This window comes from Rana temporaria, chromosome 3 (assembly GCF_905171775.1).
Source record: "Rana temporaria chromosome 3, aRanTem1.1, whole genome shotgun sequence".
NCBI classification, from domain to species: Eukaryota; Metazoa; Chordata; class Amphibia; order Anura; family Ranidae; genus Rana; species Rana temporaria.
Window position 1 is genome coordinate 414,472,480 of NC_053491.1, and position 26,548 is coordinate 414,499,027.

The 26,548-nt window shown below is 47.3% G+C and overlaps 1 protein-coding gene across 1 annotated transcript in view; it reads left to right on the forward strand.

The window, feature by feature from the left end:
* The window catches only part of LOC120933089 (zinc metalloproteinase-disintegrin-like bothrojarin-1), a 185,350-nt gene that overhangs the window by 100,632 nt on the left and 58,170 nt on the right, over positions 1-26,548 (forward strand).

The window sequence follows — 26,548 nt, forward strand, 5'->3', positions numbered from 1 at the left end:
CCAAGGGAACTTACCTACTGATCCCACTAAGAACTCATTTTCACATGTATCATACGTGTTATTACCATTGACTTTATTTTTGGATCACTTGTTTGGTTCACTTCGTTTAGATTTACCCAATTTTTTGAATACTTTGCAACGGGCACCTTATCAGTGCCTTTGCATCTTGTCACTATTTGGTTCTTTGATGAACATTTTGTGCACACAGTCATTTCCTATATTCAGATATCTGAAATGTTTTAATATTACCAGCACTGCATTTTTTGGGCTTCTATTTTCTGTGTAATATATCATATTGTTGATGCCGGCTGCTTTTTCGTTTCCATAGTAGCTTTTTTCCTTCACCTTAATCTTCATGTAGAGCAGTGGTTCTCAACCTGGGGGTTGAATGATGATTTTACAGGGGTCACCGAGTCCTGGGATGTTCCTGAAGCCCGCACCACTCTTCCAGCATTTTCGCGGCCGCCCAGCTGGGCTGTTCTTGGAGCCCGCGGCCGTCCACTCAGCCTCTTTACAGCCACCCATTTAGTTCACATGGATTGGGGGCAGAGACTAGAGGTCAGCTGACTGGTGAGGAATGTGAAGTGGGAGGGGCTGGATGAGACCACACCTCCAGATTTTGGCATAGGTGTTACTGCTACGAGACACTACGAAGCTGGGGACACAGAGAGTAACACTGCCTGTGATTAGAGTTGCCGTTAAAAGTCCCCACTACAGTTCTCAAATCAGCAGATGACCTTGATCAAGAGCACCTAAGTTGGCCGATCAGAACTCTCCCAAGCACTGCCACTCATTCCAACTACTGTTAGGGGTCCCTACAACTTGGGAAATTTTATCAAGGGGTCACGGCACTAGAAGGTTGAGAACCACTGATGTAGAGCAACAATTAATTTCTTTAGATCCTCAGAGTTCTTTGCCATGAGGCGTCATGTTGAACTTGCAGTGACCAGTATGTGAGACTGAGAGCGATAACACCAAATTTAACACACCTTCTTCCCATTCATACCCGAGATCTTGTAACACTAACGAGTCAAATGAAACCAAGGAGGGAAAATGGCTAAATGGGCCCAATTTGGACATTTTCAATTAGGAGTGTACTCAATTTTGTTGCCAGCGGTTTAGACATTAATGACTATGTGTTGAGTTATTTTGAGGAGACCACAAATGTACACAGTTATACAAGCTGTACACTCACTACTTTACATTGTAGCAAAATGTAATTTCCCCAGTGTTGTTGCATGAAAAGATATTTACAAAAATATGAGGGGTGCACTCACTTTTATGGTTTACTGTGTGTGTGTGTGTGTATATACAGTACAGACCAAAAGTTTGGACACACCTTCTCATTCAAAGAGTTTTCTTTATTTTCATGACTGAAAATTGTAGATTCACACTGAAGGCATCAAAACTAAATATACAAATAAATAAGATATATTTCATATTCTAGGTTCTTCAAAGTAGCCACCTTTTGCTTTGATTACTGCTTTGCACACTCTTGGCATTCTCTTGATGATCTTCAAGAGGTAGTCACCTGGCGCAGCACCCCATCACTCTTCTTCTTGGTCAAATAGCCCTTACACAGCCTGGAGGTGTGTTTGGGGTCATTGCCCTGTTGAAAAATAAATGATGGTCCAACTAAACGCAAACCGGATGGAATAGCATGCCGCTGCAAGGTGCTGTGGTAGCCATGCTGGTTCAGTATGCCTTCAATTTTGATTAAATCCCCAACAGTGTCACCAGCAAAGCACCCCCAACACCATCACACCTCCTCCTCCATGCTTCACGGTGGGAACCAGGCATGTAGAGTCCATCCGTTCACCTTTTCTGCGTCGCACAAAGACACAGGGGTTGGAACCAAAGATCTCAAGTTTGGACTCATCAGACCAAAGCACAGATTTCCACTGGTCTAATGTCCATTCCTTGTGTTCTTTAGCCCAAACAAGTCTCTTCTGCTTGTTGCCTTTCTTTAGCAGTGGTTTCCTAGCAGATATTCTACCATGAAGGCCTGATTCACACAGTCTCCTCTTAACAGTTCTAGAGATGTGTCTGCTGCAAAAGGTGGCGACTTTGAAGAACATAGAATATGAAATATATTTTCAGTTGTTTCACACTTTTTTGTTATGTATAATTCCACATGTGTTAATTCATAGTTGTAATGCCTTCAGTGTGAATCTACAATTTTCATAGTCATGAAAATAAAGAAAACTCTTTGATTGAGAAGGTGTGTCCAAACTTTTGGTCTGTACTGTATATACATATATATATTTATAACAAAGTTCAGAGGATTGCTGCACAAAAATGTATTAAAATGAAAAACATACACAAAATGTATCAAAAACGCATTATATAGTTAGTGTCGGGCTATATTGCTAGCGCCTTTCCTCAGACTGGAACATATCACAATTGAGTATTCTTTTCACATCATTTATAAGAAAGCATAATTGGAATTAATTGCATTAACAAGATCATTATCCATCATCACACGTGTCAAAGATCTTTTTAACCAATTCAGCCCCAGAAGATTTTACCTCCTTCCTGACCAGAGCACTTTTTACAATTTGGCACTGCGTCGCTCTAACTTCCAATTGCACGGCCGTGCGATGCTGTACCAAAACAAAATTTGCGTCCTTCTTTCCCACAAATAGAGCTTTCTTTAAGTGGTAGTTGATCACCTCTGCGATTTCTATTTTTTGCGCTATAAATTTTGAAGAAAACACAATAGCTTTTACTTTTTTACTATAATAAATATCCCAATTTAAAAAAACAAAACAAAAAAAAAATCATTTTTCCTCAGTTTAGGACGATATGTATTCTTCTACATATTTTTGGTAAAAAAAAAAAATCACAATAAGCGTTAATTGATTGGTCTGCGCAAAAGTTATAGCATCTACAAAATAGGGGATAGAATTAGGCCATTTTTTTTTTTACTATCTGCGATTTTTTAAAGGGACTGCGATATTGCGGCAGACAGATCGGACACTTTTGACACATTTTTGGGACCATTGACAATTTTACAGCGATCAGTGCTATAAAGTTTCTTTGCCACCTCAAACTCCCTAAAGTCAGGGAGATGTTCCAACAGGTGTTGGCTGCACCGGTGATGTCAGCATCCCAGTGCATGAGTCCTCTCGGGACAATGGCTTCTTATATTCCGATGATCCTCTGGGCTCACTGGAAACTCAGTTTTCCAACAAGGCTTCCTGATGCAATGGAAGAGTTTGTCTAGCCCAGCCAATCAGGATCTCCAGGCGGAGGCTCCAGAGTTCTGGTGATTTAAAAAAAAAAAAACACTGCTAAATGGCTTGGTCTATTAGGGTTGCAGCCATGGATCATTGTTGCCACAGATGCCAGCACAGCAGGGTGGGGCACCACCTGCGAGCATCTTAGGATCCAGGGCAGGTGGGAATTTCCCACTCAGGGCCTAGTTTCCAATATTCTGGAACTCCTACCAGCATTGTCATTGAACACTTTACTGCCACAGATATAGGGTCTGCCAGTCCTACTCCATCTGGACCACACGGCAGCAGTCCTATATACAGCGACAACGTGACATGCACAGCCAATCCCTCCTGAGAGAGGTGGAACCAATCATGACTTTGGCCCAGCAATATCTCCCAGATTTGAGGGCCATATATCTCCCAGTCTATCAGAATTTGGAAGCGGATTGTCTATCCGGACAATTCAAGGATCCCAACGAATGGTCCCTTCACCCCGAAGTGTTCCAAAGGATCATCCACGAGTGGGGGTTCCCACAACTGGATCTGTTTTGCCTCATCGGCCTACTACAAGGGGAACTGGTTCCTCTCACGCTATCCTCATCCATTAGTGGAGGGGACAGATGCCTTTACCAATCCTTGGATTGGGCAACTGGCCTATACCTTCCCTCCAATTTCTTTAATCCTGAAATTCCTGATGAGATTTGACAGTCATCACAGGTTTTCCTTACTGGCCTCACAGACCTTGGGTCTCTCCGGCAATGGGTATCGGCGTGTGCACAACGATCACTCTGCCGGTGACTCCTTATCTGAGGGAGATGCACTACATCGGCAACCATCACAACTAACGTTAGCAGCCTGTAAATTGTAAGGCAGAGACTACAAGAGTGAGGATGTTTTCCAGAGGGGATTAGAACTAGAACTACAGTTCTATGAAGGGGTCAATCAATGCCATCTACTCCAGAATATGGATTAGGTTCACAAGCTTTGCAGCTGGACATCAGTTTGACCCTAGTGACCCAAATGTATCTCAAATCCTGTCTTTTCAACAATCTGAATTGGATTTGGGGCTCAGTTTGCTAAAGGTATTCTGACAGAAGACTGTTCTTTATGGGAGATCTCCTTAAAATCGGCTTTTCTATTAGCCATAATTTCAGGGGAAAGTGTGTAGACTCCAAAAGTTTAGGGCGGCAGAACCTTATTCCATGTTCTTCCCAGACAGGGTTGTGCTGAGACCATTGGATCATTTTGTTCCAAAGAGTGGCATCCATATTTCATCTTTCCAGTGAATGGGTGCTTCCAGCCTTCCCAGCGGAATCAGATGCTGATCTGCACAAGTTGAACATTCCAAACGTCCTCAAAGCCTATCTCGGTCTACTTCTACATTCAGAATCATGAAGATTTAAAGAGTAAGGGGCTTCGGCCAGAACCATCTCGGCCTGAATAGTGAAAATATTCACAGGGCTTGTAGAACCGGGAAGGATCCTACAGAGGTGGTTAGAGCTCATCACTCAACCAGGGTATGTCATCTTCTTGGATGGCACAGGCAGGGTTGTCTCTGGAGGCAGTCTGCAAAGAGGCTAGCTGGTCATCACATTATATGTTCTTAAAACACTACAGGGGGGATCCAGCAGCTCTTACTAAAAATGCAAAAAAAAATGAAAAACTAAACAGTGATCAAATAAGTCCGACCAAATGGGCGGGGTGAACTCTACAAGCAGTGTGCAATCTGAACTGTGAAGGTGGGTGATCTGGAAAAGGTTAACACTATGCAGCAAAATCCTTATAAGGAAATAAAATAAATATGGAACTACAGTTATCAAAATAAATGTCCAAGATTGGTACTAAAGACCAAAGGTAAGTGATCCAAACACATAATAAAGGGTAAAAATCCAGTGAAATCAAGTGCAAATACAAATCTCGCATCCAAAAAGCATATATTTAAAGGTGCAGTCCTTGATAGCTGTGAGTAATAAGTGATGAGAAACCAGGAAATCCAATATTTCAGAGAAGAGCAAGCTTCGGTGCGCACACCTCTAGTGGTATGGAATGCTCACCTCAAGGCCATAGCACGGATAGCCTGGATACCACTCAGGGTGTACTCAAAGATCCAGCAGGATGAGGGCTAGATGTAGTCTCCACATTAAATGACCATATTGGAAGAAACAAGAAAAAGATATGGCGTAATACTGGAAGCAAGGGTCTAAAAAACGATCAATCACATGCACTTGCACTCACATGGAGGCCGTGAGCAGTGGGCCTATCTCCTACGAACGGCGAGTTTGTGCGACCCATTCTGAGATCTTGATTGTATGCTGATCCTCTCTCTTTGGCCTCCACCTAAACATCCACGGATACTGGCACTAAATGCTCAGCAGGTATAGATGGGCAAAGAGAGAAGAAGGCACATAGTACAGCTCCGCTTCAAAAGGTATTTAATATAAAAACATATAAAAAAAACTCACATTTAAAATGTCAGAAATATCCAAACAAAACGAGCAGCGAGCTCATATCTCTCTCTTCAGAGTGTGTGAGGTCTGGTACTTCCTGTCCCTTACTAGTGGCGTCATGTCACATGACTTCATCAGGGGATAGTGATGGGAGTACTGAAGGATCTTAAATAGGCCGTCAGAATGTCTGCAAACATGGGTGTCCATCGGCCATTTTGTCGGAGCCCATAGAGAACAATGTCACCACCGTCATGGATTAACATTGGAACACAGTTGGTGTGCAGACAGTATGTATTGGCGTATAAATCAGCAAAGAGGATAAGATATGGATTGGTAAGCTATTAAAAACATGAAAGGAGAAGTTTTAAAGGACGGATGGGGACAACACTATAGGCATGGAAGGCGTTGTGTCAAAACACTGGATGGCTGACCAGTCGAGACACAGCTGCCAGGTGCATTATAATAGTTTGTAACTATTCTGGAAGCCGAACGCTAAACTGGATGGGAGAGACTTAGTTAACACCAAAGTAGCCATACAATGGATCATATATGGGATATGATTAGGCTCTAAAAGATAATTAAAAATATGTGTAAAAAAGGGATAAAAAATAGGGATAAAGGGGCGTTTCCACGTATGGGAGGGGGGGGGCCAGTCGATGAGCCATTTCAGACTACTAGCATGTAAAAGAAGAGAAGACCGAGTCTAATATGTGGAAGTGCTAGAACCCACACACTCGACATATGGTGGGTGTACATAGGTGAACAAGGTAACATATTGCCAACATATATGGGTAGCAGCTCGAGAAATCTAGTGATGGAAAAACTAGCTATTGGATGAGTCAAACTCGCACTAGTGAAACACTACCGGTGAGAGGATGATAAAGGGAAGGAGAGGACAAAGCAAGAAAGGCTCTCAGAAAAGTAGGGATGAGGGACTAAAAGTCATTTAGAAAGCAGTTCAGATCGAATTCTATATTTAAGCCTCTGGGAGCAAAGGTATCCATATTATATATGTATTTTGATTCAAGCTGACTCAGAGGCCTCACTTTATGTCCGCCTCTCCATGGTCTATTATAGGGAGCAATCCCCCAGAATTTCAGGTGGGAAGGATCTCTGTTGTGAACCACGTCAAAGTATCTGGATAAGCTATGTTGATCGAATCCTTTTTGGATGTTGACTACATGATCTTTTATCCAGACCTTGAGAGGCCGTTTAGTCCGCCCCACGTATTGGAGCCCACAGCTGCATTCCAACGCATAGACGGCGCCCTCGGTGTTGCATCCAATGAAATCTTTGATTTGTTTAGGTTCTTCCATTTTCTTCACTTTTAGGTTTCTCAACTCTTCTGTTACCATGTTTCTAAAAACTTCTGTGTGTTTGTTGTCTTTTATTTTTTGGATTAAACGTGGATTTATTTCTTAGATTGCTGTGCACCACTGAGTTATCTTCCCTTGTTTGTATATGGGTGGGTTTGCCTGACATATATTTCTTGATGTTTAGTTTCCTAACGTATCTCTGAATATTAATATACGTCTGGAATTTGTTTAAATTTTTTACTGGAGCATACTTCAGACCTTTGTCTAGTACTGCCAGCTCATCATCTGTCAGGGGTGCATTTGTCAGGTTGAAGATTCCTTCCCCGTTTAATCTCTTCGTCTGTTTTCTTTTTCCTGCTCGGCATCCTCTTTTCTTATGGGACTTCTTCTCCTTGTTTCCTCTGTTTTCTTCGGAGGGTAATAATCCCTCCCTCTGTCTAAAAAAGACTGGTTGTGTCCTTGTTCGTATCGGTGTTCATAATCTCTCCAATCATCTCTGTTTGTGTCATGTAAATCTCGTAGTGGAGCATAATGGTTATATGTGTGACAGGGGCTTCTCTCTCTTGGCCTCTGCGGTGGAGGGTACCACCCAACTCTTGGGTCCTGATAGTGGCTGGGACCTGGACTTCTTCCATAGGGCCTAGGTCCATAGTGTTCTTCCCCTCTATATTCTCTAGTATCATAGGGCCAAATTCTCAAAAAAGCTGCCTAACTTAACTTTCAGCAGTTAAGTTACACTGACTTAAAATTTCTACCTAAGTGCCTGATCCACAAAGCACTTACCTAGAAATTACACGCCGTGTAACTTAAGTGCCTCCGTCGCAAGGCGGTCCTCCTCTCCGGGGAGCGTTTAAAATTTAAATGAGGCGCGCTCCCGCGCCGGCCGTACTGCGCATGCGTGTGACGTAATTTTCCCGACGTGCAGCGCGCGAACGTAATTTACGGCGGGCTTTGTGGATTGCGACGGGACACTAAAGTTGCGACGGGTGAAAAAAAAAAAAGCGCCGGGAAAACAAAAACAAAAAAGAAAAATTGTCAGCGTCGCTCGGCATGCATTCCTGAGAGGGAGAACTCCATGCCAATTTTCAAAGAAAAAACCGGCATGGGTTCCCCCCCAGGAGCATACCAGGCCCTTAGGTCTGGTATGGGTTGTAAGGAGACCCCCCCTACGCCGAAAATTCGACGTAGGGGGTCCCCCTACAATCCATACCAGACCCGTATCCAAAGCACGCTACCCGGCCGGTCAGGAAAGGGAGTGGGGACGAGCGAGCGCCCCCCCCCCCTCCTGAGCCGTGCCAGGCCGCATGCCCTCAACATGGGGGGGTTGGGTGCTCTGGGGCAGGGGGGCGCACTGCGGGCCCCCCCACCCCAGAGCACCCTGTCCCCATGACCTCTTCCCGACAGCCCTTGCCGTTGGTTGTCGGGGGCTTATCGGAATCTGGGAGTCCCCTTTAATAAGGGGGCCCCCAGATACCGGCCCCCCACCCTAAGTGAATGGATATGGGGTACATCGTACCCCTACCCATTCACCTGGAGGCAAAAAGTTAAAGTTATTAAACACACAACACAAGGGTTTTTAAAATAATTTATTAGTCTGCTCCGGAGGCCCCCCTGTCTTCTTTATTAGCTCTAATACCAGGGGGGGCTTCTTCTTCCACTCTCCGGGGGTCTTCTCCGCTCTCCGGGGGTCTTCTCCGCTCTCCGGGGGTCTTCTTCTATCTTCGCCGCTCTCCGCTGTTGACTCTGCGCACCCCGGTTCTTCTGCAGCTGTCCGGTGCCTTCTTCTTCAGCGCTGGCTGCCTGCTATCTTCGTGTGTTAGCTCAATTACTAACAGGCAGCCAGCGCGGTCTTCTGTGACGTCATGTTCTTCTTCTCCCTTCTTCCGATGTTGACACGTCGCCTCTTCTTACTGCAATGATGGAAGCGCGCCTTGCATCCCATTTATATAGGCATCACCGTCCCATCATGCTCCGGTAGGTACCCACGTGGTGGGTGCACGTGGGTAGGCACCCACCACGTGGGTACCTACCGGAGCATGATGGGACGGTGATGCCTATATAAATGGGATGCAAGGCGCGCTTCCATCATTGCAGTGAGAAGAGGCGACGTGTCAACATCGGAAGAAGGGAGAAGAAGAACATGACGTCACAGAAGACCGCGCTGGCTGCCTGTTAGTAATTGAGCTAACACACGAAGATAGCAGGCAGCCAGCGCTGAAGAAGAAGGCACCGGACAGCTGCAGAAGAACCGGGGTGCGCCGAGTCAACAGCGGAGAGCGGCAAAGATAGAAGAAGACCCCCGGAGAGCGGAGAAGACCCCCGGAGAGCGGAGAAGACCCCCCCCGGAGAGCGGAAGAAGACCCCCGGAGAGTGGAAGAAGAAGCCCCCCCTGGTATTAGAGCTAATAAAGAAGACAGGGGGGGCCTCCGGAGCAGACTAATAAATTATTTTAAAAACCCTTGTGTTGTGTGTTTAATAACTTTAACTTTTTACATAGTTACATAGTTAGTCAGGTTGAAAAAAGACACAAGTCCATCCAGTTCAACCACAAAAAACAAAAAAACAAAATAAAAAACACAGTAAAATCCTATACACCCAACTCCATACCCACAGTTGATCCAGAGGAAGGCAAAAAACCCCAGCGGAGCATGATCCAATTTGCTACAGCAGGGGAAAAAATTCCTTCCTGATCCCCCGAGAGGCAATCGGATTTACCCTGGATCAACTATACCTACAAATCTTAGTACTCAGTTATATTCTGTACATTTAGGAAAGAATCCAGACCTTTCTTAAAGCAATCTACTGAGCTGGCCAGAACCACCTCTGGAGGGAGTCTGTTCCACATTTTCACAGCTCTTACTGTGAAAAAACCTTTCCGTATTTGGAGGTGAAATCTCTTTTCCTCTAGACGTAAAGAGTGCCCCCTTGTCCTCAGTGATGACCGTAAAGTGAATAACTCAACACCAAGTTCACTGTATGGACCTCTTATATATTTGTACATGTTGATCATATCCCCCCTTATTCTCCTCTTCTCAAGAGTGAATAAATTCAGTTCCTCTAATCTTTCCTCATAGCTGAGCTCCTCCATGCCTCTTATCAGTTTGGTTGCTCTTCTCTGCACTTTCTCCAGTTCTCCTATATCCTTTTTGAGAACTGGTGCCCAAAACTGAACTGCATATTCCAGATGAGGTCTTACTAATGATTTGTACAGGGGCAAAATTATATCTCTGTCTCTGGAGTCCATACCTCTCTTAATACAAGAAAGGACTTTGCTCGCTTTGGAACCGGCAGCTTGGCATTGCATGCCATTATTGAGCTTATGATCAACTAAAACCCCCAGATCCTTCTCCACTACAGATCCCCCCAGTTGTACTCCCCCTAGTATGTATGATGCATGCATATTCTTAGCCCCCAAGTGCATAACTTTACATTTATCTACATTAAACCTCATCTGCCACTTAGTCGCCCAATCAGACAGAGCATTGAGGTCGGCTTGTAAATTGGCGACATCCTGCAAGGACGTTATTCCACTGCATAGCTTGGTGTCATCTGCAAAGACAGAAATGTTACTTTTGATCTCAGACCCAATATCATTTATAAATATATTGAAAAGTAAGGGTCCCAGCACTGAACCTTGGGGTACACCACTGATAACATTGGACCATTCAGAGTAAGAATCATTAACCACGACTCTCTGAATTCTGTCTTTCAGCCAGTTTTCTATCCATTTACAAACTGATATATCCAATCCTGTAGACCTTGCCTTACACATGAGCCGTGTGTGCGGAACTGTATCGAACGCTTTTGCAAAATCCAAATATATCACGTCCACAGCCACGCCTCTGTCCAGGGTTTTACTTACCTCTTCATAAAAGGAAATCAGGTTTGTCTGACAACTTCTGTCTTTCATGAATCCATGTTGTCTGCTGCTTAAATAGTTTTTTCCAGCAAGAACTCATCCATGTGGTCTTTTATTAAACGTTCCAGTATCTTCCCAACTATAGAAGTTAAACTAACAGGTCTATAGTTACTTGGTAAAGACTTTGTTCCCTTTTTTTTTGCCTCCAGGTGAATGGGTAGGGGTACAATGTACCCCATATCCATTCACTTAGGGTGGGGGGCGGGTATCTGGGGGCCCCCTTATTAAAGGGGACTCCCAGATTCCGATAAGCCCCCGCCCGCAGACCCCGACAACCAACGGCAAGGGTTGTCGGGAAAAGGTCCTGTCCTCATCAACATGGGGACAGGGTGCTCTGGGGTGGGGGGGCCCGCAGTGCGCCCCCTTGCCCCAGAGCACCCAACCCCCCCATGTTGAGGGCATGCGGCCTGGCACGGCTCAGGAGGGGGGGGGCTCGCTCGTCCCCACTCCCTTTCCTGACCGGCCGGGTAGCGTGCTTTGGATACGGGTCTGGTATGGATTGTAGGGGGACCCCCTACGTCGATTTTTCGGCGTAGGGGGGGTCTCCCTACAACCCATACCAGACCTAAGGGCCTGGTATGCTCCTGGGGGGGGGAACCCATGCCGGTTTTGATTTTACAAATTGCCGTGGAGTTCTCCCTCGGGAATGCATACCAAATGCCGTCGCTTGAATGGGCTTTTACAAGGTGTGACTAATTTTACACATTGTAAAACCAGCCCTAGTTTTGCGCAAGCAAATCGGAACTTACGCAGAAATCACAATGCTGAAAAGCGTTGTGGATCTGCTTAAGTCCTCATTTGCATACTCAAAGCGGCATTTCAATGAGAAATGCCCCCAGCGGCGGATGCGGTACTGCATCCTAAGATCTGACCGTGTAAGTGTCTTACACATGTCAGATTTTCTGCCTAACTTTGGAAAAAGCCTTTTGAGGATCGTTTCCAAAGTTAGGCACAGACTGAACAGCAGTTCCGCCTGCGTATCTCTTTTGAGAATTTGGCCCATAGTACCCTCTCGGATAAGCGGGGCTCCTTTCTCGTTGTTGTGGTTCAGAGTGTGAACCTCTATTGTCTCTCTGTCCCTGATTTTGTTTGGTCCAATTATTGTTCTGTGGTTTTTTGTTTTTCCAATGCTTTGTTTTTTTCCAATTTTTCGGGGGGGTACGTTCCCCGTGTGGATGTCTTCCTTTACTTCTATGCGGAGTTTGATTAGTAGTCTGTCTCTGTGTTCCTTCTTGCTTGTCGGCTCTCGATTGGTTTTCTTTAGGTCCTGTGTTTCCCTGGGCTATATCAGACGTTTGTCCCTCATCAATGGGGGACATTTCTAGATGTTGTGGCCGTTGATTGGCTGGTTTTTCAGGCGTAGAAAAGGTCGATATAGGGTCGTTTAGATCCATATTGTTTTGCTATTTATACACCAAATCATTCTTATAATCGTTAATATCTCTGGAGTATTTCTTGCTCTTCCTAGTTTGTACCTCTCTGTCTTTCTTGATCAGATCTTTATTCAATTGGGTTGTGAGACGCTTGAATTCTTGAATTCTTACTACAGTAGAGTTTGAGAGGAAGTCTACCCAAGCTTCTATGTCTTTTCGTTGAATAAAGATTACGTTTACAGCATTATACCCTCCCTCTAAAAAGCTCATCATGTATCATATGTAATGCTGCCATGTCTGGCGTCAGGAAAATTGTATCAAATACTTACCGTAATTTTCCTTTCCTGACGCCAAGACATGGCAGCGTATGAACCTTCCCTCTGATCTTTGTACTTTATACGGAGAATGGGGAGGTTGCTCTCAGTCAGACTTTTATAAGAGAGTTAAACATGTCCTGTGGGTGGATATAGGGGCAGGGCTATATCATATGTAATGCTGCCATGTCTTGGCGTCAGGAAAGGAAAATTACGATAAGTATTTGATACAATTTTCCATTTTGTATACAGCTTCTAGCCTTTTCATCTTGCTATTTTTGATTAAAGAGATCTTTGACAAATGTGATAATGGATAATGATCTTGTTAATGCAATTGATTTCAATTGTGCTTCCTTATAAATGATGTGAAAAGAATATATAATTGTGATATGTTCCAGTCTGAGGAAGGGCGCTAGCACTATAGCACAAAACTAACTATATAATGCATTTTTGAATCGTTTTTTTTGTATGTTTTTGTATGTTTTTCATTTCAATACATTTTTGTGCAACAATCCTCTGAACTGTCTTTCTATATATGACCGTTTGGGATGGTCTGATTGCATTGCACTGGGAGACTGCTGATGTGCTTTACCACCAACTGTTTATATATATATGTATATGTATATATATATATATATATATATATATATATATATATACACTGTATTTATTGGCGTATAACACTCACTTTTTTACCCTGAAAATAGAGGGTAAACTGTGCCTGCGAAACGTCCCTCTTAAAGCGGAGCTCCACCCTAAAGTGGAACTCACGCTGATCGGAACCCTCCCCCCTCCGGTGTCACATTTGACACCTTGCAAGGGGAGGGGGGTGCAGATACCTGTCTAAAGACAGGTATTTGCACCCACTTCCGGCCACACAGTCTCGGGTTTTCTGCGGGCAGTTTTCTTCTCCCGTCCTCCCCCCGTTGTGCTCTGGGAACACTCGGCTCCCAGAGCACAGCGGGAGCCAATCAGCGGCGCAGCGCAACTCGCGCATGCGCCGTAGGGAACCGGGTAGTGAAGCCGGAGTGCTTTACTTCCTGGTTCCCTCACTGAGGATGGCGGGGGGAGCAGCAGAGAGACGAGCGATCGCTGCAGACGGCGCTGGACTCCAGGACAGGTAAGTGTCCTAATATTAAAAGTCAGCAGCTGCAGTATTTGTAGCTGCTGGCTTTTAATATTTTTTTTTACTGGCACATCCGCTTTAAAGTTAGGGTGCGTGTTGTTATATGCCTGTGCGTGTTATACGCCGATAAATACGGTATATATATATATATATATATATATATATATATATATATATATATATATATTAGGGCTGTGCGTTAAACGCGATATTAACGGCGTTAACGCAAACCCATGTTAACGCCGTCAATATTTTTATCGCGGTGGACGTGCAGAGTGTGCAGCGGCGCGGCGCGGCTTACCTTCTCGCTGGATTCACAGGCAAGTTACTCACCTTGTCCCTGGATCCAGCGATGCCACCCCGCTGTGTGATCGAGCGGGTCCTCCTCGCTTGGCGGGTCCTCCTCGCTCGGCGGGTCCTCCTCGCTCGGCGGGTCCTCGCTCGATTCACAGTGCCTGTGTGCCGCCGATCTCCGTTCCCTGCGACGTTACGACGCACGGGAGCGGAGAACGGCGCCAAATTCAAAAAAGTAAACAAACACAATACACACAGTATACTGTAATCTTATAGATTACAGTACTGTATGTAAAAAATACACACCCCCCTTGTCCCTAGTGGTCTGCCCATTGCCCTACATGTACTTTTATAAAATAAAAACTATTCTTTCTGCCTGAAAAACTGTAGATTGTCCAAAAGTGTCCCTTTATGTCAAAAATGGTTTTAGATCAGCTAGAAAATAGCGATAATAAATTATAATCACTTGCAGAATTGTGCGATATTTGTGGGGAAATTCGTCATAAATTAGATAGATTAATCGTGAGTTAACTATGACATTAATGCGATTAATCGCGATTAAAAATTTTAATCATTTGACAGCACTAATATATATATATAGCAATGTGTATACAGGAGGCTCTATTACCAGAGATCACACAGAAACCTTAAAGTGAAATTTCACTGTCACAATCAACATTGATTATTTTTAATCCTCATGCTGCGAGCATTAGTAAATAGATATGCAATTACCGTATTTATCGCGGTATAACGCGCTCCCGCGTATACCGCGCACCCCTAAAGTGGCCCCCAATCCTGTGGAAAAAAAGTTTTTTTTGTTTTTTGTACTTACAGTTTTGGTGTCTTGCGCGGCGTCCATCGGCGGCCTCGTCGGGTCCGGCGTCCTTCTGCGGCTTCGGGTGTCCTCTTCGGCGGGTCCGGCGTCCTTCTGCGTCTTCGGGTGTCCTTCTGCGGCTTCGGGTGTCCTTCTGCGGCGGGTCCGGTGTCCTCTTCGGCGGGTCCGGCGTCCTTCTGCGGCGTCCTCCCCGCTCGTTTCCCGCGCCGAGTTTGAATACTGCGCCGACATATACAGAGCGCAGTACACTCGTGTTTCGTCGTCAATGCTCGGCTACCCGCACTGACGTCCTGTACGTCCAGGACGTGAGCGCGGAAGGAGCCGAGACTGGTCGAATATACCCGAGTGTACTGCGCTCGGTATATGTTGGCGCAGTATTCAAAACTCGGCGCGGGAAAGTGGGTATCGGCGTATACAGCGCACCCACGATTTTGCCCTGATTTTCAGGGCAAAAAAGTGCGCGGTATACGCCGATAAATACGGTATATCATATTTACTTGTTTTTTTACATTTCTTCAGTTACTCTATGGTTTCTTGCCTAGGCAAATGATGTCATACATCCCAGGAGTCTTCTGGAGAGGAGGAGGGTTCTTCTCAGCTAAGCATGCTCTCCTGCATGCATGCTTGAGGAGGGAAGATAGATCCCAGGAAGTAAATGCCATGTGAATCATTTGCCCTTACTCAAGATGGCCACAGCCAGAAATGCTAGGGAAGTGCTAGGTAATGCACAGAGATATGGATGGATGGCAGAGTTTGCTTTAAATATAAAAACTGAATTAAATAGTGTTTTTAGTTTGTGGTGCTCAGATGCAGCGAAGACCCGTTTTAAGTTAAATATTTAATTTCTTTTTACATCTTCCTAGAAGATGCATCTAAAGTGCATTAAACTACAGCTGCACCACAATAAAAACACAGGGGGAGGGGGGATTTACTAAAACTGGTGCACACAGAATTTGGTGCAGCTGTGCATAGTATCCAATCAGCTTCCAGTTTTTTTTCTGTTAGGGCCCTTTCACACGGGCAGATCAGTAATGATCCGCCTCCGTGTGTCCGCAAAAGCTCAGCGGGGATCCTCCGTAAAATCCCAGCTGAGCTGGCAGCTGACAGGGCGGTCCCCGCACACTGTGCAGGGACCGCCCTGTCTTTCCTCCCTCCGCTCTCCCCTATGGGGGATCGGATGGACACGGACCGTATGTCCGTGTTCATCCTATCCGTCCGCAAACGCGGATCTTTGCGGAGGCGGACAATTACGGGTGTCAGCAGATGGTCATCCGCTGAAACCCGTAATCACATAGGGACCCATGTATGTCCCGTTTTCATCCGCAACGGACGGATGAAAATGCGGACATACGGTCCGTACGTGTGAAAGGGCCCTAAAGGCTTAATTGAACAATCTGATGTAAGAAGCTGATTGGCTACTATGTAAAGCTGCACCAGATTGTGTGTTGCAGTTTTAGTTAAATTCCCCCAGAGAATGTATCTTTGGTCCACACACCGCAGAGACTCCAATTACTACACAAGTGTAACTTGCAAAGTGTAGAAAGAAGGCTGCATACTAGACCACTTCCCCCCGGAAAGATTTGGCTGCTCAATCGCCATTTTTTGCGATACAGCACTGCATCGCTTTAACTGACAATTGCACAGTCTTTTGACGCTGTACCCAAACAAAACTGACATCCTTTTTTCCCCACAAATAGAGCTTTCTTTTGGTGGTATTTGATCACCTCTGCCGTTTTTATTTTTTGTGCTATAAACAAAAGAAGAGCGACAATTTTGAAAAAAAAAAACACAATGGGGGTTATTTGCAAAAGCAAATCCACTTTGCACTTGAAATTGCACTGGAATTGCACTTGGAAGTGCAGTCGCTGTAAATCTGAGGGGTAGATCTGAAATGAGGGGAAGTTCTGCTGATTTTATCATCCAATCATGTTCAAGCTAAAATGCAGTTTTTTTTTTCCTTGCATGTCCCCCTCGTAATTACAGCGACTGCACTTCCAAGTGCACTTTCAAGTGCAATTTGCCTTTCGTAAATAACCCCCAATATCTTTTAGTGTTTGCTATAGTAAATATCCCAATTTTTTTTTTTTTTTCTCAGTTTAGGCTGATACGTATTCTTCTACATATTTTTGGTAAAAAAAAATCGCAATAAGCGTATATTAATTGGTTTGTGCAAAATTTATAGCGTCTACAAAGATTTATGACATTTATATGGCGTTTTTAATATTATTTTTTTTTTACTTGTAATGGAGGTGATCTACAACTTTTTGCGGTATTGCGATGGACAGGTCGGACACTTTTGACACATTTTCGGGACCATTGACATTTACAGAGCGATCAGTGCGATACATATGCACTTATTACTGTGTAAAGGTCACTGGCAGGGAAGGGGTTAACACTAGGGGGTTAACTGTGTTCCCTATTGTGTGTTCTAACTGGGGGGGGACTAACTAGGAGAGATGACAGATCACTGTTTCTACTTTGTAGAAGCACGCAATCTGTCTTCTCTCCTCTCTGATAGCACAGGGATTTGTGTGCAGGGCTGGTGCAAGGATTTTTGACACCCTAGGCGAAGCCTCATTTTGACGCCCCCCCCCTCGCGCACACGCCATTCGCTCCCCATACGTACCCCCCTGCACATCTGTCCCCCCCACATATACACCAGTTCCCACTCTGTACCTCCCTGCACATATGTTTCCCTCACACATCTGTCCCCCCCACACACCTGTCCCCCCCCAGTCTGAACCCCCCCACACCAGTTCCCACTCTGTACCTCCCCCCACACACACCTGTCGGCCCCAAACCAGTTCCCACTCTGTACCCCCACACACACACCTGTCTCCCCCCCACTCTGTACCCCCCCCACACACACACCTGTCTCCCCCTCCACACCAGTTCCCACTCTGTACCCCCTGCACATCTGTCCCCCCTCCCCACATACACACCAGTTCCCACTCTGTACCCCCCCACACACACACCTGTCTCCTCCCACTCTGTACCCCCCACACACACCTGTCTCCCCCTCCACACCAGTTCCCACTCTGTACCCCCTGCACATCTGTCCCCCCTCCCCACATACACACCAGTTCCCACTCTGTACCCCCTGCACATCTGTCCCCCCTCCCCACATACACACCAGTTCCTACTCTGTACCTCCCTGCACATATGTTTCCCCCACACATCTGCCCCCCCACACCAGTTCCCACTTTGTACCCCCCTGCACATCTGCCCCCCACACCAGTTCCCACTCTGTACCCCCCCACACACATCTGTCCCCCCTCCCCACATACATACCAGTTCCTACTCTGTACCTCCCTGCACATATGTTTCCCCCACACATCTGCCCCCCCACACCAGTTCCCACTTTGTACCCCCCTGCACATCTGCCCCCCACACCAGTTCCCACTCTGTACCCCCCCACACACCTGTATCCCCCCACACAAGTTCCCACTCTGTACCCCCTGCACATGTCCCCCCCCCCACCAGTTCCCACTCTGTACAAACCCCCACACCTGTCCCCCCCACACACCAGTTCCCACTGTACCCCCCTGCACATCCCCCCCCCACACCAGTTCCCACTCTGTACCCCCCCCCCCCCCACACACACACCTGTCCCCCCACTCACCAGTTCCCACTGTACCCCCCTGCACATCTGCCCCCCCACACCAGTTCCCACTCTGTACCCCCCCGCACATCTGCCCCCCCACACACCTGTATCCCTCTCACACACCCGTATCCCCCCCACACCAGTTCCCACTCTGTACCCCCCTGTATATGTCCCCCCACACACCAGTTCCCACTGTACCCCCCTGCACATCTCTGCCCCCCCCACATATATATATATATATATATATATATATATATATATATATATCTGCCCCACACACACACAAACCAGTTCCCCCTCTGTACACAGTGCAATGCACAGTAAACTTAAAAGCAGAGTAAATTTTTTAATTTCTTGTGACTGGGTGCAGGATGCTGCAGCACTGAGCATCCTGCCTGTGCTTACACTAATGTACCTAATGAACCGCGCTGCTGCCCGTCTGACTCCTCTTCTTACATTCTCACTACAGATTCCCAAGCAACCAGGAGGAGTAGGGGGAGGGGGAATCGGACATCGCGGCAAGCACGGACTTGCAAGCAGGGCTTCAGACACCATCTCACCCTGGCTGCTTTAACTTCCACTGACCACCATCAATCGAGCAGCACTTCTGGCCAGCTGCTGTGCCGGCTCTCTCCCCTCATCTCACTGCCGCTGCTACGGTCGGCACTGCAGGCTAAGAAAAGTGTTGTGGAGGCGATTTCTCCACAGGCGCAACCGCCCCCTAGCCTGGCGGCTGGCGCCATAAGGCATGTTTTTTAAAAATGCAGGTCCAGGAGGTATTTTAATGATCCGAATCCCCAGCGAGTGGCTGGGGATCCGGATTTTGCCGCTCTCCCTACACTGGCGCTCTAGGCAGCCGCCTGACTTGCCTATGCCTAGCGCCGGCCCTGTTTGTGTGTTCACACACACAAACCCCTGTGCTGCTTTTCGTGCGGCAGCACGGTAGTTGAGCTTTAAAGGAGCATTAAACCCAAAATGTTATATATTGCACCCTTCCAATCATTAGATGTGATGGGTGCAATAGTTTTATTTTTGTTGTTTTTTTTCCCTCCGTTTTCACCTGGTGATCTCCCCATAAATGGTGTCAGTGGAAGGAATATAGCTCCATTGTTGGTGTCAGTGGGAGGAATATTACCCCATCATTGGCGTTAGTGGGAAGAATAGTGTCCCATTGTTGGTGTCAGTGGGAGGAATATTACCCCATCATTGGCGTTAGTGGGAAGAATAGTGTCCCATTGTTGGTGTCAGTGGGAGGAATATTACCCCATCATTGGCGTTAGTGGGAAGAATAGTGTCCCATTGTTGGTGTCAGTGGGAGGAACAGTGTCTTGTATCAGTGGGAGGAAAAGTGCCCCAGGGGCCGGAAGAAGGCAAGTAAAGGGCCACTTCCGGGCCCTTGGGCTGCAGTTAGGACACCACTGAACTAGCACATATTACATTAGTCACATATCAGCTAATCTTTTTTTCCTACCTCTTTGAGGCCGGGTACTCACGACCAAACATGTATGGTGAAAGCGGTCCGTCGGACCGTTTTCACCATACATGTCTGCCAGAGGGCTTCTGTACGATGGTTGTACACACCATCGTACAGAAGTCCGCGCGTAAACAATACGCGGGGCGTGTCCGCGGTGTCGCCGCGTCGATGACGCGGTGTCGCCGCGACAATGACGCGGCGACGTGGGCGGCCCGCCTTTAAAATGCTTCCACGCATGCGTCGAAGTCATTCGACGCATGCGAGGGACGGCGGGTGCCTGGACATGTACGGTAGGTCTGTACTGACGACCGTACATGTCCGAGCGGGCAGAATTCCAGCGGACTGTTTTAAAACAAGTCCAGGAATATTTGTCTGCTGGGAAAAGGCCCGGCGGGCAAATGTTTGCTGGAATTCGGCCCGCTCGCGCCCACACACGACCAAACATGTCTGCTGAAACTGGCCTGCGGGCCAGTTTCAGCAGACATGTTTGCTCGTGAGTATGGGGCCTTAGTTTTTACAGCATGTGCACATGAACTTTCCTTCTGCTGGCAAAAATGGTCCATTTTCAGTTTGTCCCCCCCCTCCCCTAAGCAGGGGAGGGCTGGCAGCCTTAGGCCTGGGGGGCAAGTCAAGTAAAGTGGTCCATAGAGCGTGGAAAAGTGATGGATCGAGGAAAACAGTCTAAGATTTTTCATGATCACAAGAGTCCGCACAGAGGCTCCCCTTACATCAGAGTCCGCACAGAGGTCCCCTTACATCAGAGTCAGCACAGAAGCCCCCTTACTTCAGAGTCTGCACAGAGGCCCCCCTTACATCAGAGTCTGCACAGAGCCTCCCCTTACATCAGAGTCCGCACAGACCGCATATACATCAGATCTGATGTAAGGGGTGTTCTGGGAAACTTGATTTAAGGGTGCATGCTGTGGACTATTGTGTAAAGAGAGTCTATGCTCACCTCCCCTTTAACAAAGTCCACAGAGAACCCCTTTTTATACACTGGGAGGCAGGATAGACTAGAGAAGGTGAGCTTACCAGGATGGAGGCTGAGGCGCAGGCAGGCTGTCTGATGCTTTTTTGGGCTCAAACTTCCTGTCCAGTGCCCACACATGCCCGGAGAGTGTGGGCAGGGCAGACTCAGAAGGAGGAGGAGCATATGAGCTCTATCTCTCCTCATGTCTGTGCAGAGAGAGAAGGGGATGTCGGTGCTGGTGTGAGACGAGACATAGCTCAGCTCTGCAGCTATCTACCTTGGAACTGACACAGGCAAGGCTGCACAGTGGAAGGCGACCTGTGTAGCGCTACCCCCGGAGGAGCCACTGGTTAGATTTGGGATTGGTGTATTTAAGTTACCTCTGTGATGTGTCTAGGGGTGTTGATGGTTGTGAGAGCAGTGACGGAATGTCCAGACAGTTGGCTGACGTTTTTCAATGCTTTATTTCTGGTCCAACACAACCAACAGTCAACTTGAGGTAGACAGGAAAGATTGGTGAAAGAATAAACTTTGCAGATACAGGCGATGGATAAGCAAAAGCAGTCCTGCTTTTGATAGTAATTCTTTCCTCGCTGCCACTCCCGCCGGAGTGGGTAAAGTGCCCCCAGACAGACCGCTCTCACAGGCCTGGCAGCCAGAGCGTCACTTAAATGCTTCTGGGAAGGAACAAGTCTCTGCCACAGACTTGGCTCTAGTAGAATTAAGATCTTAAGATGAGACCTCTGCCACAGGCCTAGCTCTGATAAAATTAAGGTGTTAGGATGAGACCTCTGCCACAGGCCTAGTGCTTGAAAGTTTGGATAATAGAGCGAATCCTCCCAGTATATCACTTGGGGTTACCGACTGACAGTTTGCCGCTTACAACCTGTCAGTGTCCAGTACCCAGATCCCCGATGGTTCGTTCAAGCCCTGTTGGATAACCTGCCCCGGGTTCTCCTCAGACCGATCCCCCACCGAACAGCACAACTCGCTTGGGATCTTCTTAATAGAGATGGGGGACCCAGTAAGTCACTGGGGCCCCTTTACAGCATCAGATGCTCCGGGCCATGAGAGCCCAGAGTCAGGAACTCTGCATAGCACGTGCGCCCCGGCCTGGTAAGCCATATCGCCAGGGCCCGTGATGTGCGCACACCCTAAAGGTGGGTGCCGCACCTGGAACCAGCCAGGAACCCGCGAAGAACCCCGAACAATGGCCTCCGCCACAGAAATACCCCTCCCCAGCATGCTCCACGAGGGAAAACTCCTCTAATTGGCTGCTGGGGAGAAGCGGCTCCGCCTGGACCCCTCTGGCGCCACCTACCGTCCAGAGATGAAACAACATCTCTGGAGAACAGAATGACCCAGAAAACAGTTCAGGACTGGCGACAGCCAAATTTAGATGAATCAACACAGATGAGAGCAAATAAGTCTCTCATCCTACTAAATTTAACACAGCACCTGTACTGATAAGTACACAGGAGCTACACACTCCCCCCACTTGAAATGACACTTTTCCCAGTGTCCTAAGGCATTCAACCCTGAATGTCGGCCTGGATCTGCTTAAACAGTAAAGGAAAGTAGGAAAAGAGAGAAAACATAATTGCAAACTTTGAATTACAAATATTAGTGTCCTTGAACACTACAGTAAGAACTATGGTATTACGCAACACTACAACAACATACACAACCCTATCTATTCTGTCCATTCTCCACAGTGTTGGTAGTAGGTGGGTCCAATAACCTGCATAGAAAATATAAAAAAAACATACAATATATATATATATATATATATATATATATATATATATACACACACACACTCTAATATATTAATACGTTTCCTATTTACAAATCTCCAAGGTCAGAGTTGAAACTGCACCCTCTCGTCAGAGAGTGAAATTTCTCTTCCTCCCAGGGAGTTTAACTAAGTGCTGAGCATTACTTTACTCTGAGCTGCAAGAAAATAAAACTCAATGGGCCGGATTCAGGTAGGGGCGCGCATTATTACGGCGGCGCAGCGTATCGTATTTATGCTACGCCGCCGTAAGTCAGAGAGGCAAGTGCTGTATTCACAAAGCACTTGCCTCCTAAGTTACGGTGGCGTGGCGTAAATGGGGCCGGCGCAAGCGCGCGTAATTCAAATGAGGATGAGGGGGCGTGTTTTATGTTAATTTATGGTGACCCGACGTGATTGACGTTTTTCCCGAACGGCGCATGCGCCGTCCGTGGAATTTCCCAGTGTGCATTGCTCCAAAGTACGCCGCAAGGACGTCATTGGTTTCGACGTGAACGTAAATTACGTCCAGCCCCATTCACAGATGAGTTACGCAAACGACGTAAAATTATCAAATTTCGACGCGGGAACGACGGGCATACTTAACATTGGCTACGCCACCTAGGGGCATGTTTATCTTTACGCTGCGTATCTCTTACGGAAACTGCGTATCTTTACTGCGACGGGCAAGCGTACGTTCGTGAATCGGCGTATCTACTGCTTTAGAGGTCCCTGACGGTAACATTTAAAAACCTAACCCATTACTATTGTGTCCGAGGTACCAACTAGCTGTCACCCCAGCCGCTACTTAAATAGACTTGGGGCCTAAACCCAGCTGACCTCAGCCACCCAGGGGCCTTACCGCTCACCATTCACTATCCAGTGAATCCTACTTGAGGATACCATACCTACGATGGTTCCCCACCGCTTACCTACATGACCATTTATATTACCGCCAAGGACCCCAAAACCGACACAGCGCCACAGGTGAGACACCTCACACCTGGGCGCCCCGCCACACCTGAAAAGCCCTCCGCACACCATCTTCCAAACCCAGGAACCATAAATCAACGCCCACAGCGTTAAGATGAACGCCATCGCCCCGCAGGAAACGCCAAGTTTCCTCCTCCAGATCAAGGTGACGCACTACCAATCCCCCGTTCCTCGCGAAAAACTTCCCCACCTCCTTGTTCACTTTAACCCTGGCTTTATTAATCCGGTCAACCGACCGTGCCTCGCGTCACACCGCGCGAGCCACGATATCCGACCAAATCAATATCGTGTGTGGAAACTCCCTCCGAAGGCGCAAAAAATCAAAGCGCACATCCCGGATGAGTTCCCTGGAAGCCCTGACCCCAAGGTCATTGCCGCCAGCGTGGATCAACAGGATGTCCGGGGGCCTATTCATACGGGCAAACCTCATGGCCTCAGGAACCACCCCCCCCCCCCACATCATACCCCGGACACCTATCCAACGACAGGACAGTCCAAGGCCCTCCGATACTCCGCTGGAGAAGAGAACAAATTGTCCTTTTGTGGACATCCAGATGCCCGTATCGGTCAGGGGTATTCCGGATGAAGCAAACATGTTGGAGACCCCCGGTGTAGTCATAGAGGGCCTCAATCGCTGAGAGGCTGCAGGCGGCAGCGAGGGAGCGGAGATCTCCCACACGTGGCACTCTCTCTCTCGCAAGCAGGGTGTTGGTCTGTTGGTTTGGAACAAAACTTTTACTGTACGTCTCCCGCAGGGGTGGGTGACTCCTCCCACTTGAAGAACTAGTCTGGACACGTTACAGGCACTCACTCCGCTAAACGTACGCCCAGGCTTTGGCTGTTTGAGGTTAACTCCATCTTCGCCACACAGTTCAATACACGACACTCCTTGCTCTCAATAAAATCTTTACTCATGATTTCGTTGCCAGAGGTAACAGTCGAATCCCGGACAAGCCCCCACGTGTAGCGCTACCCCCGAAGAAGCCGCTGGTTAGATTTGGGATCAGCGTATTTAAGTTACCTCTGTGATGTGTCTAGGGGTGTTGATGGTTGTGAGAGCAGTGACGGAATTTCCAGACAGTTGGCTGATGTTTTTCAATGCTTTATTTCTGGTCCAACATGACCAACAGTCAACTTGAGGTAGACAGGAAAGATTGGTGAAAGAATAAACTTTGCAGATACAGGCGATGGATAAGCAAAAGCAGTCCTGCTTTTGATAGTAATTCTTTCCTCGTCGTCACTCCAGCCGGAGTGGGTAAAGTGCCCCCGGACAGACCTCTCTCACAGGCCTGGCAGCCAGAGCGTCACTTAAATGCTTCTGGGAAGGAACAAGTCTGCCACAGACTTGGCTCTAGTAGAATTAAGATCTTAAGATGAGACCCTCTGCCACAGGCCTAGCTCTGATAGAATTAAGGTGTTAGGATGAGACCTCTGCCACAGGCCTAGTGCTTGAAAGTTTGGATAATAGAGCGAATCCTCCCAGTATATCACTTGGGGTTACCGACTGACAGTTTGCCGCTTACAACCTGTCAGTGTCCAGTACCCAGATCCCCGATGGTTCGTTCAAGCCCTGTTGGATCACCTGCCTCCGGGTCCTCCGATCCCCCACCGAACAGCACAACTCGATTGGGATCTTCTTATTAGAGATGGGGGACCCAGTAAGTCACTGGGGCCCCTTTACAGCATCAGATGCTCCGGGCCATGAGAGCCAAGAGTCAGGAACTCCACGTAGCACGTGCGCCCCAGCCTGGTAGGCCATATCGCCGGGGCCTGTGATGTGCGCACACCCTAAAGTTGGGTGCCGTACCTGGAACCAGGAACCCGCGAAGAACCCCCGAACAATGGCCTCCGCCACAGAAATATCCCTCCCCAGCATGCTCCGCGAGGGAAAACTCCTCTAATTGGCTGCTGGGGAGAAGTGGCTCCGCCTGGACCCCTCTGGCGCCACCTACCGTCCAGAGATGAAACGACATCTCTGGAGAACAGAATGACCCAGAAAACAGTTCAGGACTGGCGACAGCCAAATTTAGATAAATCAACACAGATGAGAGCAAATAAGTCTCTCATCCTACTAAATTTAACATAGCCCCTGTACTGATAAGTACACAGGTGCTACACCTGTGTTAACAGAGCTCCAGCAGGCATATTCCTGCTCTGCAAAAACAGCATTTGGTAGTGGCGGCTGGTGGCTGTGCATAGTGTCACCAGCCCGGGGGGAGATTTCCACCCTGCTCCCCTGCCAGCCCTCCCCTGCCCCTAAGAGATGTGGCTGTGCTGATAAATAGAAATATATAGTGTAGATTCTTATACACTGCACTACCAGTGACTTCTCTCACCTTAGTCACTGAAGGGTTGTTATCTCTGCTGGATTCCTCTAAAGAACGAAACAGGCTGGAGAGGAGGAAGGAGGGGGAGGAGAGAGGAGTGGGAAGGGAGGGGGGAGCAGTTATGCTATTGTGAAGCCAACATCAATCAATCAAGCAAAATGACAGGAAAGGGGCGGGTCCAGACTTCATATCCAGGCCATTGTCAGGACGATGCTGTATGAAAGACTGTAGAACCTCCCACATGTATTTATCTTGATTTTAACAGAATGGGGGCACTTCTGAGAGGGCTAGGAGGGTTTATAGATATCAGCAGCTCACATAGAATAGATGTAAGCAAAAAAAAAGGAAACCCATACTTCTCTTTTAAGTCTGTGGATTTGCAGTGTGGAAATTGAACTGTGCCAATCATGATCCCTCCTGTACTCAAAGTGGATGAATTTTAATTTAACCACTTGAGAGCCGCGCTATAGACATCCACAGCGCGGCTCTCAACTGCCAGGTGGACGTCCCTGGACGTCCTTTTATGTGCATTCCCCGCACGCGCCGCTGGGAAACACTGTGCCC